The sequence below is a fragment of the Pectinophora gossypiella genome, unplaced genomic scaffold (genome assembly GCF_024362695.1).
Source record: "Pectinophora gossypiella unplaced genomic scaffold, ilPecGoss1.1 Pgos_30, whole genome shotgun sequence".
Classification (NCBI taxonomy): Eukaryota; Metazoa; Arthropoda; class Insecta; order Lepidoptera; family Gelechiidae; genus Pectinophora; species Pectinophora gossypiella.
The window spans coordinates 1,411,458-1,425,751 of NW_026063240.1; positions in this window are offsets into that span (position 1 = coordinate 1,411,458).

The following is a 14,294-nucleotide window of genomic DNA, read 5'->3' on the forward strand; positions in this document are numbered from 1 at the left end:
ACAGACAGACAGACAGACAGACAGACAGACAGACAGACAGACAAAAATTTTACTGATTGCATTTTTGGCATCAGTATCGATCACTTATCATCCCCTGATAGTTATTTTGAAAAAATATTTAATGTACAGAATTGACCTCTCTACAGATTTATTATAAGTATAGATTACTTTTACCATGTCACAGTAAAAGTAAAGTTATTTTAGGTAGGTACTTTACTTGAGAAATTGATTTTGTCTTTACTATGTTGTAAACGTAACATTAATGTCTCGTTAATAAGATACACAATCACTTGCAGCTGCTCGTATCCCTAATGGGGTGGGCAGAGCCATAAGTAATCAGAACATACTAACATAATATCACGCCCGTATCACTAAGGGGTAGGCAGTCACAACGGTACTTGAGAAATTTATTTTGCTTTTACTATGTTGTAAATCCCCAAGGAATTCTAAGAAGCCTCTGACGTTGCCGGCCGCCTCAGGGAGGCACCCCGTCTGGCCAAGGTGCCGGACCCGGTAGTTGGCGGCTCCTTCACACTCCAGTAGCACATGGGCCGCTGTCTCGTCCATGCAGGTTCTGCACAGGGGCTTGTCGGTGACACCTAGTGTAAACAGATGTTTGTTGATATCACCGTGACCACACAGCTACACCTGCTACCTGCAGCTGTTACCTGTATTAGTGGAGACCTCTTCACATTTAGAATTCTTTTGGAGAGACAACTATTGATGTTGGGTAGTGCCATCTTAGCCTGCCTGCATTTATTTACGGTGGTTCATAGTCTGGTGTGTTTGTTCATTCCCAAATACCCTAATACCGAACTAGCTTTATTTGCGGATGATACAGCCATCTATTCTTCGTGCCGTGGTCGAGTTATGATGACCGGAATTCTCCAACGCGCCAATGCCTTGGGCAAGTAGTTTCGCAAATGGAGAATCAAGGTAAACCCGGAGAAAAGTGCAGCGGTGTACTTTTCAAAGGGCTATTATAATACGTCACGGTCACGCTGTCAACTTAAGTCATCAAGATGTCTGGCAAGCCGATCCCTTGGGAGGAGCAAGTCAAATATCTCGGCGTAGTCTTAGATAGACGTCTTACTTTCAAGGCCCATATCAAACGTGTGCGCGATCGCGCCACGTTTGTAATGGGCCGTGTTCATTGTCTCCTTAACAAGCGTAGTAAATTATCCCTTTGGAATCTACACGACTTGCATCCGTCCGATCATGACCTATGCAGGGGTAGTTTTCGCTCACGCGAGTCTCTCTCAAATCCACCGTCTACAGGAAATACAAAATCGTTCGTGGTTCCATCGCAATGAAAATCTGCACATTGACCTAAGTCTGCCAACCATTGCCCAATGGCTCAAATTAGTTTTTTCGATTCTGCTCCGCACCAACCAAATCCCCTGGTAGTTGCGGCTTCCGAATACATCCCGCTTAGGAACGGTACTGAATAGCATCGGCGTCCAAAGTATGTAATACGATCCCGACGACCCGATTACTCTAGCCATAGAATCAGCCAATCAGCTCGCGACAACAAACATTTCAGGACCCCGATACCGACACCGCCGGCGTGGTCGACGACTTCCCTCAATCAGCGCTTATCGCTATCGACTTACTAGGGTCGTTTAATTCTTTCAAATATTTTTCCTCTCAGACGACGCCCTGAGCCGAGGTTCGCGCCCAACTGGGCACCCTCAGGCCTGTTGTCTTAAACGTTGTACCGGGTGAGAGCCTTCAGCGCTCCCCATTTGTCCGGCAAAGTAGTTAATGTCATTTGCGGCAAAACTTCGATAAGTCACGTCAAAAAAAGGTGTGTTTGTTGGCTGCTCTCGTTCGTAGCAGCGAGCGGACCTGTCCGAATGAGATCGGCAATATCGGTTCCGGACCGATGGCTGTTACCTCCCGTTCCCCTTCTGGCCAACTCGTCCGCCGTGTCGTTACCTCTTGAATCACTGTGTCCTTTGATCCATTGTAAAGTGAGGTGTTAGTATTTGCACACCTTAGTCAGTGATTGGTGGTAACTGTGTATGAGTAGTAGTAGTTGTTTAGGGCCTGCAAAACTCTGAAAGTATTCTAATGAAACTGTCCCGTACCTAGCTAGCCATGAACGCATTCGCCGCTAGCGTGATGCCCATTTGACCTGGATGACGGTGTTAAGGGAGCCTGATATTACGTAATCATAAAATAAAGCATACTACACAAGGAGACGAGATGCATTGTAAAGTACATTTCTTTATCAACTATTAATGTAGGTAATCGACTACATTTTTGGACAAAACTTGTACAACAAAGTGACTCTGCCCACCTCAGTAGCGCAGTAAGTGTGATATTAGATATGTGTAATTACTTGTAGCTCTGTCTGGTCCATTAGGGATAAAGCCGTGATTTATGTATGTTCACATCTTGTTCTATCCTATTGGTTGTGAGGTGGATAACCAACCTCGTCAATCCTGGTGCGAGGGTTATTATTGAGCCGCCAAATGCCCCTGACATGGCTCATGTAACGACTACTTATTACATCAGTAAGCAGTAACCGGGACCAATGCCCATTGTTTTTTTAACTATTGTGTCTGGAAATCTTGGCCTCACAAGGATGAAACAAAACAATTTAAAAAATATTGATTAATATGGCCATCACTGGCACGTTTACCCTTTACTAGGGCAGGCATAAATAAAAGAGGTGGTAGCTGTTCACTCAAAAGTTAAATACCTTGAACAGCTGATTGCTACGTAGTGTTGTGCAAATTTGAATTTATTACATGAAGACCTGGAATTCAATTGCTCATAACTAATGCAAATATGAATTTAGGCGGCCAATACTCTCGCATGTGATTTGTAGATAGTGACAGAGTAGGCACACTTCGGGTTGATACCCCCGTTCCGTTACACCCTGTATAAAATTAAAATCCAAGATGGCGGCCTCTACAAAATGGCGGATAAGTTAGGTTTTATCAATCCCATCAACATGACTATCAAATGAAAGGTCTCAACAAGTAGAATACAATTTACTATGCAAAATTGAAATCTAAGATGGCCGCCGCTACCAAATGGCTTATAACAATTTTTTATCAATCCCACCAATATGGGTATCAAATAAAAGGGCTTGACAAGAAGAATACAGTGCACTATACAACCTCAATATTTAAGATGGGCGCAGCCACTAAATGGCGTATAATATTAAGATTAAAATTTAGAAATTGAATCTGGGTTGACGGCTGAAAGAAGAATGTTGCCTTTAATACTATCATGGGCTTCTACAATACATAAAATGCAGGGCAGCACTGTGGATCACGCAGTCGTATACTTAGGTGCGAAACTGTTTGAAGAAGGTCAAGCCTACGTGGCTCTTAGTAGAGTAAGATCTTTGCAGGGACTACGTGATGATGATCTCTCCGACCGATTTCGGCCATGGCGACCACTTCGACTCCTAGTCTGCACGACGCTGATGCGCCCGAAGATGGCTTATGTAGCCTATCTTTACAGTGAACTCCCGCGCACAGTGAGGGCACGTGAGCCCACCGTTTTGGTAATTATAATGAATAGCGGCAGGGGGACGGGCCTTCAACTCATCACGTTTAGCGTCGAGGTCTGCCGTGCGCTGTTGCTCGAACTCGTGTACTCGCCTCATCACTAGCCTGCGCCATTCTGGGCGCTGTGCTGCCAAACCCTCCCATTGAGAAGGCTCTATGTCGCATCTTTTCATATGCCGCTTCAGAACATCTTTATACCTGAGGAGTTGTCCGCCATGTTTTCGCTTACCCTCCTCAAGCTCAGAATAAAAGATGCGCTTCGCCACTCTCTCCTCCGCCATACGTGTTACGTGACCACACCACCGAAGCTGCCGACGCATCAAATAGGCCTCAATACCACCGATATTGGCTCGTCGCAGCACTTCGGTGTTACGTATTCGGTCAGACCATCTGATCTTCATGATGGCACGTAGGCATTTTAGATGAAAATGATCCAGCGTTCGAATGTGGTGGCGATACACGCACCACGTCTCGCAGGAATATAGAAGGTTTGGCAGCACAACCGCCATGTATACACCTATTTTTGTGGCCAGCTTTAAGTCGTGCGAGCAGAAAACCTTGGAACGCAACTTCCCAAAGGCTGCAGCTGCAGCACTAATCCTATTACTGATCTCGGCATCAACATCGCACTTGAATGTTACAGTACTCCCCAGGTAACGGAACTTCTCCACCTGCTTCAACATATCCTCACCAAGCGTAATGGCCAGTGCCTCTTGACCATGTGTGTCTATAGACATTACTTCCGTCTTTTTGACACTGATCTTCAGGCCGAACTTACAGCATACTTGGTGAAAAACGGTCATTAGTTGTTGCAGGTCACCTGGGGATTCCGCAACGAAGCACAAGTCATCAGCATACATGATGTCGGTGATCAGTGCATACGAAACTTTAGTGCGCGCCCTAAGTCTGGCCAAATTGAAAAGATTGCCGTCAGTGCGGAAACGGATGCGGATTCCGACAGGGACAGTTTGCAGGACCTCCTTGACTACGACTGCAAAGTAGAGAGCAAACAGTGTGGGTGCCAGAACACACCCCTGCTTCACCCCACAGGTAACGGAAAAGAAGTCTGACTGTTCACCGTCAACAGTGACGCAGCATTGCATATCATCATGCAGGAGTCTTAAAAGGCCTACAAACTTCTCCGTGCACCCTAATTTCCTTAGCACTATCCAGAGAGCTTCACGAGGTACGCTATCGAAAGCTTTCTCCAAATCAATAAAACATAGATACAGCTGACGACCCTGTTCTCTACATTTTTCTAACAATTGACGCACTGAGAAAATAGCTTCACAAGTACCTCGGTCGGGCCGGAAGCCAAACTGGGTTTCGGGCAAAATCCTTTCTGACAAATCCTTCAGACGGTTTAAAAGAACTCTTGCAAAGACCTTTCCAGGGGCCGACAGAAGCGAAATACCGCGGTAAGAGCCGCAGTCAGAACGATCACCTTTGTTCTTGTAGAGGGCACTGATGCGAGACACTTTAAAATCATCCGGAACTCGCTCCTCCTCCCACATACGAACAAAAAGTTCCCAGATCACCTTAAGCAACTCGTCACCGCCATACTTAAGCAACTCTCCCGGTATGAGGTCAATGCCAACCGCCCGCTTGTTATGCTGCTGCCTGATTGCAGTGACAACCTCATCGCGCGAAAGGGGCTCATCTAGCTCGATAGCCACAGGGGACTGAGCAAGTGAGCTGATATAATGTAGATCAGCTGATCGATCTACGTTGAGCAAAGTATTGAAGTGTTCAGCCCAACGCCTTAGCACATCCTCCTTGCTTGTCAGCAACTGCACCCCGTCCATGGACCTCAGAGGCACCTTCGCTCGGAATGATGAGCCAATCAACTTACGCACTTCGCAGTAAAAGTCCCCAAGCTGGTTTGTGTCAGCGAGCCACTGTATATGACAAGATTTGTCCCGCCACCACTTGTCTTTAACATATCGAGACAGCCTACGCAGTTCAAGGTCACTCTCTTTTACCACCGCAACGCTTCCTCCTCGCCTACTGTGCTGTTGCAAGAGATTTCGATGTTTGTCGAGAGCTGCTCTGAGAATTGCATCATTCTCGTCAAACCAGTCTTCGTTATGTCGATTTTTTATACCCAGGACAACTGAAGCGGTTTCCATGAGATGAGAGGACAACGTTTTCCAGGCAGCAACGACATCACCTGTCTCGGTAACTGACAACAGCCTTTCGGACAAGGCTTCAGCATATTCTTCCTTAACCTCGCGATTATTCAGCCTTTCTACGTTTAAGAACGCAGGCTTTTTTACTTTAGATCTGCGTGGTCGACGGAGGCAAAGTCGTAACTTGGTGACAATAAGTCGGTGGTCAGTCCAGCAGTGCGCACCGCGCATGACGCGGGTGACTTGGACTTGACTAATGTCTCGTTGCCGCACGACAGCATAATCGATCAGATGCCAGTGTTTGGACTTTGGGTGCATCCATGTAGTCTTATGTTTGGCAGCAAGTCTGAACATAGTATTCGAAATTGCAAGCTGGTATTGAGCACAAAGACTGAGTAGCAACAGACCATTTTCGTTCATATTGCCAACACCGTGTCTACCCAGAACTTCAGGCCAAGCCTCATAGTCCCGACCAACTCTGGCATTGAAATCGCCAAGCAGTAAGATCTGCTCTCTAGCGTTTATACTGTTAAGACATTGAGACAGTTCACCATAGAATTTGTCCTTAATATCATCAGACTTGTCTAGCGTAGGAGCGTAGACACTGATGACATTAAGGTAGTTGTCCTTGTCCAGGTGAAGGCGCAATGTGGTCACGCGGTCCGAGATGTGTACGGGATACTCCTCAAGACGCTTCACTAGTCGATTCTTGATGGCAAATCCGACACCTGAGCGTCGCGATTCGGAGGAAGCGGTACCTTTCCAGAAGAAAGTGTATCCACCTCCATCTTCCGCCAACTCTCCTTCATCAGCAAGATGCGTTTCGCAGAGCGCAGCCACATCCACATCATAACGATGAAGTTCGCGAGCTATTATCGCGGTTTTCCGCTCAGGACAGGCGCCACCATCACGATCGATAAGCGTTCTCACGTTCCACTCGCCGAATGTCATAATGGATGTTTTCATATTTTTATTTTTTCGATTGTTACGTCGACCACGAATTATGTGATGCGATGGCAGCCGCGGTTACTACCACCATTCAAGTGGGGACGAGCATTTGTTTAGGGCACCTTTTCTAACCCCCTCTCCGGCTGAGCGGAGAAAGCAGTACCTCCCTGAATAGGGCTGCTTTGTCATCCCAGGTGCTGCCGGATCCGCATTGTCGCCCCAAATTTGCAATGCAGAAACGACCACGGTGTGTGCTCACACCCCCAGGACCGCCTATGTGTAGAAATCAGACAAAGCCTAGCCTGCATCAAGCCAGACCTCTCTACCTCATCCCATCGCCACAGGTCTTAACGTTATCGGAGTCGAGTAAGCGGAAGCGGTCAGGTACGCAGGATATATTAAGGTGCACAGACGTTCGCGCAAAACGCAGGCGCACACACTCGTCTTACCCCTCCTTGCTTCAGTGGAACGGAAAACCGATACGACTGAATGAGAGTCCAGATGATGTGTCTGGCCGACGATAACTATTTGCCCTCTATCGTCGCCCTAGGCCATCCACCTTGCCTTGCTGAGTCGCCAAGTCAGCCAAGCCCTTTTGCATATCTGCATTGGGCTGCCTTTCTCACCGAAACAGACTTTATGCGCTTTGCGCGAGGGAAGCGCATACGAAACTTGCCTACCGAAGCAGCAAGCCCCTCATCCAGGTTTAGCCCGTGCGCCGACACAGTTTGCCAGGGTGTGGCCGCTGCACGCATCACAGCTACTTGGAGCCACTGGAGAGAGTTTGTGGTCTAACAACGGAATTAACACATCTCTGTCACTTCCATAGAAGTCGGCTGGCAGAGATAGGCGTTATTAACCCACTACACCCCAGGGACTACGTATAGAGGAGTTGGACTGCAATAAACTAACGGGCACGAAACCTTGCAATAATGAAGCACTAAATGAATTAAACAGAATGCGAAATAAAAACTAAAAACTAGAAAATAAAAATAGGTAAAAAAACTTTTTAAGTTAAACGGTTTTATGTTAAACATACATTGCAATGTTTAAGCTAAATGTACTAAAAACCAAAAAATAATAAAATAGATACAGTCGTGGGAATTATAAACATATGCATAGACTAGACTAAAATAAAACCGTGGGGCACGTCAATTGTCTACAATCGTTGATTAAAATGTTTGTTTTGTAATGTTACACTATAATTAGGCAGTTGTTCAACCGACAACGATGGACGTGTGATAAGTAGGGCTAGAATGTGGAAACAAGCTAGCAAGCTCGATTATAAGCGAGTTTTAGGGTTTCATAGTGGTGAGCGAGTAGTACTTTTATCATTATGTTTTGTCGATTAAAGACAAACTACGAGCAGTGAAACGATTCCTCGCCAGCCAGCAGTGTGAATATCCAACAATAAACTAGTTGAAACATCTCTTTTATTTACATGGAGTGTAAAACTATTGGAATTTCCATGAGCAAGAAAATAGTAAGTAATTTCCTCACCGTCTGCGGGCCAACTGCCTAACGACGAATTAAACGATTCTTCTATCGCACATTAAGTCGATAATTTGTAGACAATTGACGTGCCCCACGGTTTTATTTTAGTCTAGTCTATGCATATGTTTATAATTCCCACGACTGTATCTATTTTATTATTTTTTGGTTTTTAGTACATTTAGCTTAAACATTGTAATGTATGTTTAACATAAAACCGTTTAACTTAAAAAGTTTTTTTACCTATTTTTTTTATAAAGGTAGATAGTTTAGTCGACTGTGAATTTATCCAAGCCAATGCTACATTTGAATCTGACCAAAAATATTTACTTGGTATTTCCATCTTAAGGGCATTATGCACCTTATTGTATAGGGTTGCTAATAATGTACATGCACGCAATTCTAACTTTGGTATTGTTTCGTTTCGTGCAACCCTAGACTTCGCACATAGTAAACAAACAAGTATGTTGCCATAACTATCTATAGAGCGCATATAGATTGCGGCTCCGTAGGCTATTAGTGAACTATCACAAAAACCGTGCAGCTCGATAATGACATAATCTTTGATAAAAACATGACGTGGAATTACTAATGAATTTAGTGCATGTAGTCTATTATAGAATGAAGACCATTCGTAAAATAAATCGCTGGGAAGTGCCTCGTCCCAACCGATTTTTAACTTCCATAATCGTTGTACAAAACACTTAGCAATAACAATAATGGGTCCTAGTAAACCCAGTGGGTCAAAGATAGCAAGCAGAGGCTGTGGACAATATTTTTCTTTTAGTTAGATTAACTGGTACTGATGTTTCTTGCAAAGCGTACTGTATAGTGTCTTCGTTATTAGACCAGGCAAGCCCTAACACCTTGTGTGTCTGTGAACCTAGTGTAGTTAACGTGTCATTGGTAGGTGTGAGTGTCGAGTTATCAATGTTTTCTAATATAGTTTGGGAATTTGATTTCCATTTTCGTAGGTTAAATTTTGCTTTTCGTAAAATGTTATCGACTTCTACAGCTGTTTTCGCTACTTGAAGCTCGTTATCGCCCCCGTATAATAAGTCATCCATATAGAAATCAGAAGTGATGACTGTGGCCGCGGTCGGGTACAAGTGTTTGTTCTCTTCCGCCAGCTGCTGTAAGCATCGAGTTGCAAGGTAAGGAGCACACTTCAATCCGAAACTGAGCGTAGTTAACTTGTAGGTAATCAGCGGGTTCGTCGGGTTTTCCCGCCACAGTATGCACTGTAAATTTTGTTGTGCTGGGTTAATATATACACTTCTCATCAAAAAAATCGAAACACTTCCGTTTTCATTGTTTCTGTCCGAATTTAACACAAAAAAGAATTCATACGATGAAAAAAAATACATAAATGTATAGCTGGCAGTTTGGCCATTACAGTAATAAGCGAAAATTCTAAATTCAAAATTAGAATTTCATTTGTTTATCTTATAAACGAAATGAATCACTGTTTTGAGACAAATGTGTGTTTAGGGTTGGAGTACATTTAGCGTTTAAAAACTAAAAATTGGCGCCTATCCTTAAACTTTTTGTTTTTTATTTCAATACTGTGACTTTGGGACGTCTGAAAAAAGGTTTTTTTTCTAAAACGTATGGATACTTCGCCCACAGAAGCCGCCCAAGTTGTGGCATTGCTGGATTCTGGCCTTAGTCAGCGTGTTGTGGCTGCAAGACTGCATCTAAGCCTGTCATCTGTTCATAGAGTCTATAAACGTTATCGGGAGACTGGTTTGTTCACGCGCCGTTCAGGATCTGGCAGGAATCGGGTCACTTCTGAGCGAGATGATCGATTTATTGTAACAACTTCTTTAAGAAATCGACGCCTTAACGCTTTTCAACTGCAGCAGTGGCTTCGTGTTGTACGAAGGGTGGCTGTAAGTGACTCTACAATTAGAAGAAGATTGAAGGATCGTGGACTGGTACCGCATAAGCCAGCAAATGGGCCGAAATTAACTGCAGACCATCGAAGAGCGCGCCTTAACTTTGCACGTGAGCACCTAAATTGGTCATACCTACAGTGGAGCAAAGTTCTCTTTTCTGATGAGTGTAAAATTATGCTGTATGGTAACGACGGAAGGAACAAGGTCTACAGAAGAGACGGAGAACGCTATGCACAATGCTGCATTGAAGAAAAGGTCAGCTATGGTGGCGGTTCGTGGACGGTTTGGGGAGGAATCAGCGCCGACGGTAAGACAGAGCTTGCTTTCGTGTCTGGGCCACGTCTGCCTGCACTAAACTGTCATCGGTACGTCGAAGAGTGTCTCGAGCCTCATGTGATGCCCTATGCACATTTTATTGGCAACGGCTTCATATTCATGCACGACAATGCTAGGGCTCACATCGCTGGCGTCGTACGAGATTATCTTAACGAAGTCGATATCTCTATTATGGAATGGCCAGCAAGAAGCCCGGACATGAATCCCATTGAACATCTGTGGGATGAATTAAAGAGACGAATTCGAGCAAGAGATCCTGCCCCAGAAACACTTAGCCAGCTGCAAGATGCAATCCAAGAGGAATGGGACAATATACCACAGCATGTGATCGTGACTCTCATCCGATCGATGAAGAACCGTATGGAAGCAGTAATTAGAGCTCGAGGAGGGAATACAAGTTATTAAATAAACGTTTTTTAGCTTTTTTTTTCATTTACGTGTGTTGTTTTATCCATTTCCTTTATACTCCATACGGAATAAAAATGACTCATTTAACAAAATACGAAACCTATGAAAAATTCATTTAAATTTAGAACATTAACATTAAGATTTGATAAGCTCATATTACTCACTATTAAACGACATTTAACATTTATTCCTAAATGTACACATTTTTCTGATAATCCTGACAAAACGTAAACTTGCAAGGTGTTTCGATTTTTTTGATGAGAAGTGTATATTCCTATACATTTTTTCTATATCGGCACTGCGTGGTGTGGTAAGTAATTGCAGGTCTCAGAAGTGGGTTTCTCCATCATATGCCCTGACGACTTAAATTCTTTCATGAATTCAACATACTTTTGTTTAAACATTGGTTCCTTTTCAAATTAAGATTCAAGTGTTTTAAATCTTTTATATACGATTGGTCTAGATAAACCAAGAGATGTGACTGGTTCCTGCAATGGTAGTGAAACGACAAATTTACAGACGTTCTTGTGTGTGTAGCAAAACTTTTCTCACACTGGGTAAACACTGGGTTTTTATCATCATGTGGTAATTTCTTTCCATGGAAACAGTCACTTTCGTTCAGAATATTGTTTGAATTCATAACAAAATTACACCTCACTTGAGATGGTTGTTTCAATACAGAAATGCACCCTGAAACCACCCATCCTAATCGGGTTCTTTGCAGTATCGGTAACCCCTCGCCCAGACGGTGTTGCCCGATACATAGAAGTTTGTAAAATAATTCGCATCCAATTATAATATTAATTTCACCTCCGTCATAAAATGAAACGTCGGCTAGGTTGAAACGTTTTGGTATATTTGGGTGCTGAGCACTTGGTAAGTATGAAGGTAAGCTACAAATGTTAGGGACAATAAAGCAAGACAAATCGGTTGTATAGGTATTGTCCATCGAATGTAGTGTTAGGTTACACAATTGATTAATTTTGGTTACATTTTCGTTGAAGCCAATAACCTCCATATTTACTTGTTGAGTAGGTAAGTTCAATTTGGTATAGGCGTTTTCGGTTATATAATTCGACTGTGAGCCTGAGTCTAACAAAGCTCGCATCGTATGCAATTGGTTATTGTTATCCACTACATTGATCTGTGCGGTCGACAGAACAACATTTTTATGTGACGTTAGTTTCGCGTCATTAGGATTCAACATAGTATTTGTTACTTGTTGATTGGTAAATAAATTAACAGACTGGCTTGAATTGCCTTCGATATGAGCTTTTATAGGCTCTGGGTTTAAAGTTGATAACTGTGGAGTATTGTTTGTTTGAGTTATGTGTAGTAAAGTGTGATGTTTTCCTTTACAGGCTCGACAGTGTGTGGCTTTGCAGTTTGGCAGTATGTGGTTAGAACCTAAGCAGTTTGCGCAGAGGCCTAACTGTTTTACTACACGAATGCGTGACTGTGGGTTTAGGGCTAAGAATTTAGAGCACTGGTTTAAGTAATGACTTTCTTTACAGTGAGGGCATTGATTACGGTAGGTATTATGAAATGGTACCTTCGAACTGGGACCTGGGGAGGACGTGGTCACCAAAGCCTTCCGCGACCAAGTAGGCAGCGGCGCACATTAACCGGCCCCGGCTCGGCCTAACGCCTCATGCAGGTCAGCTTGAGCACGTAAAAATGACTTGAAGTCCTGTAAAGTTGGAAGTTCACGAGTGTTAATCCTTTCCTCCCACTTTTGCTGCATGTTAGCATCAAGCTTTTGCGACAGAAAAAATATCACTAATATATCCCAGCTTTCAATGGAAACCTCGAGTGACTTTAGCGTTCTTAAATGTTTTGTTATGTTATCGGCTAAGCTTCTTAAAGCTGTAGCATTAGTTGCAACTGTATCATTCTTGAAAAGAGCTCTTAAATGGTTATAGACAAGCACTTTGGGATTATTAAATCGTTCACACAATAGTTGCCATGCTATAGTATAGTTACTCTCAGAATACTCCAGTGAGCCTATGACCTCTAAGGCACTATCCTTCAGGCAGCTTCGTAGGTATTTAAATTTTTGAATAACCCTTAGATTGGATTAATTAATTAGAGAATCGAAGGTGTCTCTGAATTCAATCCACTCAGTTACATTACCGGTGAATGTTGGTAAAGAAATTTCAGGGAACTTGATATCAACAAGTTCGGATGTGAGCATTGCCTGTGAGGTGTCACCTTGTGTGGTGTTGGATGAAGCCTGGGTATGCCCTCGTAAATACCCCTTTGCCTTGGCCATGGACTCGTAGAAGCCATTCTCTAATGATTCCCGTTCTACGAGTTCCTGATCAATGTTTGTAGTCAGAGTTTCAATTTTATCCTGTAAACTTTCAAATTTTGTGATTAATAAAGACAGTTTCTCTACTCGTAATTCGAGATCTAGGTAATTTTCTGCTGATAAAGACTTGGGGTCCAATTTTGCTAGAATTTTTTTGAAAAGTGTTAATTTACATTTTTCTATGCCCCTCTTTTTTATTAAATCCTTAAGGACCTTCTCCTCTGCGACGGGATAAGAATCCTCATAGTCGTCGTCAGAAGCCATCTTAAATTGAAAAACAATAATATGAGTTTACAGGTAAGAAAGTAAACATTATTAAATAGGTAGTAAGAGAGGTTATAGAAAATATCAAACTCGCTATGCCCAATACATAAATATGAACACACAAATAGGTATTAATGCGTTAAATTAACCTTTCAGCCAGCCACTTACCTAAATAGGCGTTGGTTTTATTCGATACTTTGGTTCGGTAGAACATTCCAGAACGTCAAGTTGTTCCTCAAGTTCCTCGTTGTTCGTTGTGGTACGAAGCACGGTGGGTATCTTCTATCGAGAATCTTCGATGTAGGTATTAGATTTGCCACTCACTCCGTCCAATTTGGTAATTAGTTTGGTAAAAATCTTGAAATTTGTTGAACACAGAACGACGCGCGACGATTGGTATTTTGTCGAGAATCTTCGACGTAATTGAATTTCCACTCACTCCGCTGACTCCAGTAGGTCACCATGAAGAAATAGGTAAATAATATGAATATATTTTGGTTGTATAAAATAAATTAAATATAAGGAGCGGGAAAATGAAACGGCGTCGTTCTTGTTACTATATTTTGTTTTTTTATTGTTTTTCTTTTGTTTTATGATAAAAAAGGTTACATCCCGTTTTCGCTAGATGGCGCTTGTCTCTGACACAATGCAAAGTCAATAATATTGACAATGATATTAAAATGAATACCACTTTACAAACACATATCAATACCGTGTTCACTCAAGACGTCATACCGCTACCTAAAGCAGAAAATATACCACCTGAGAAGATTAACTATGAGCTGCAACTAGAAGATATATCATTCGACAGCATCCATCAACTCATTAACAAAGCAGATGACCTGAGAAGCGACATCGACTACAAAATAAATTGGCCTTTAATGATGTCAACACCAAGCTGGACTACGATAATCCTGTACATCATTGGAACAGCAATATTAATCAGAAAACTATCAAGCTGGAATAGAGAAAGGAAAGTAAC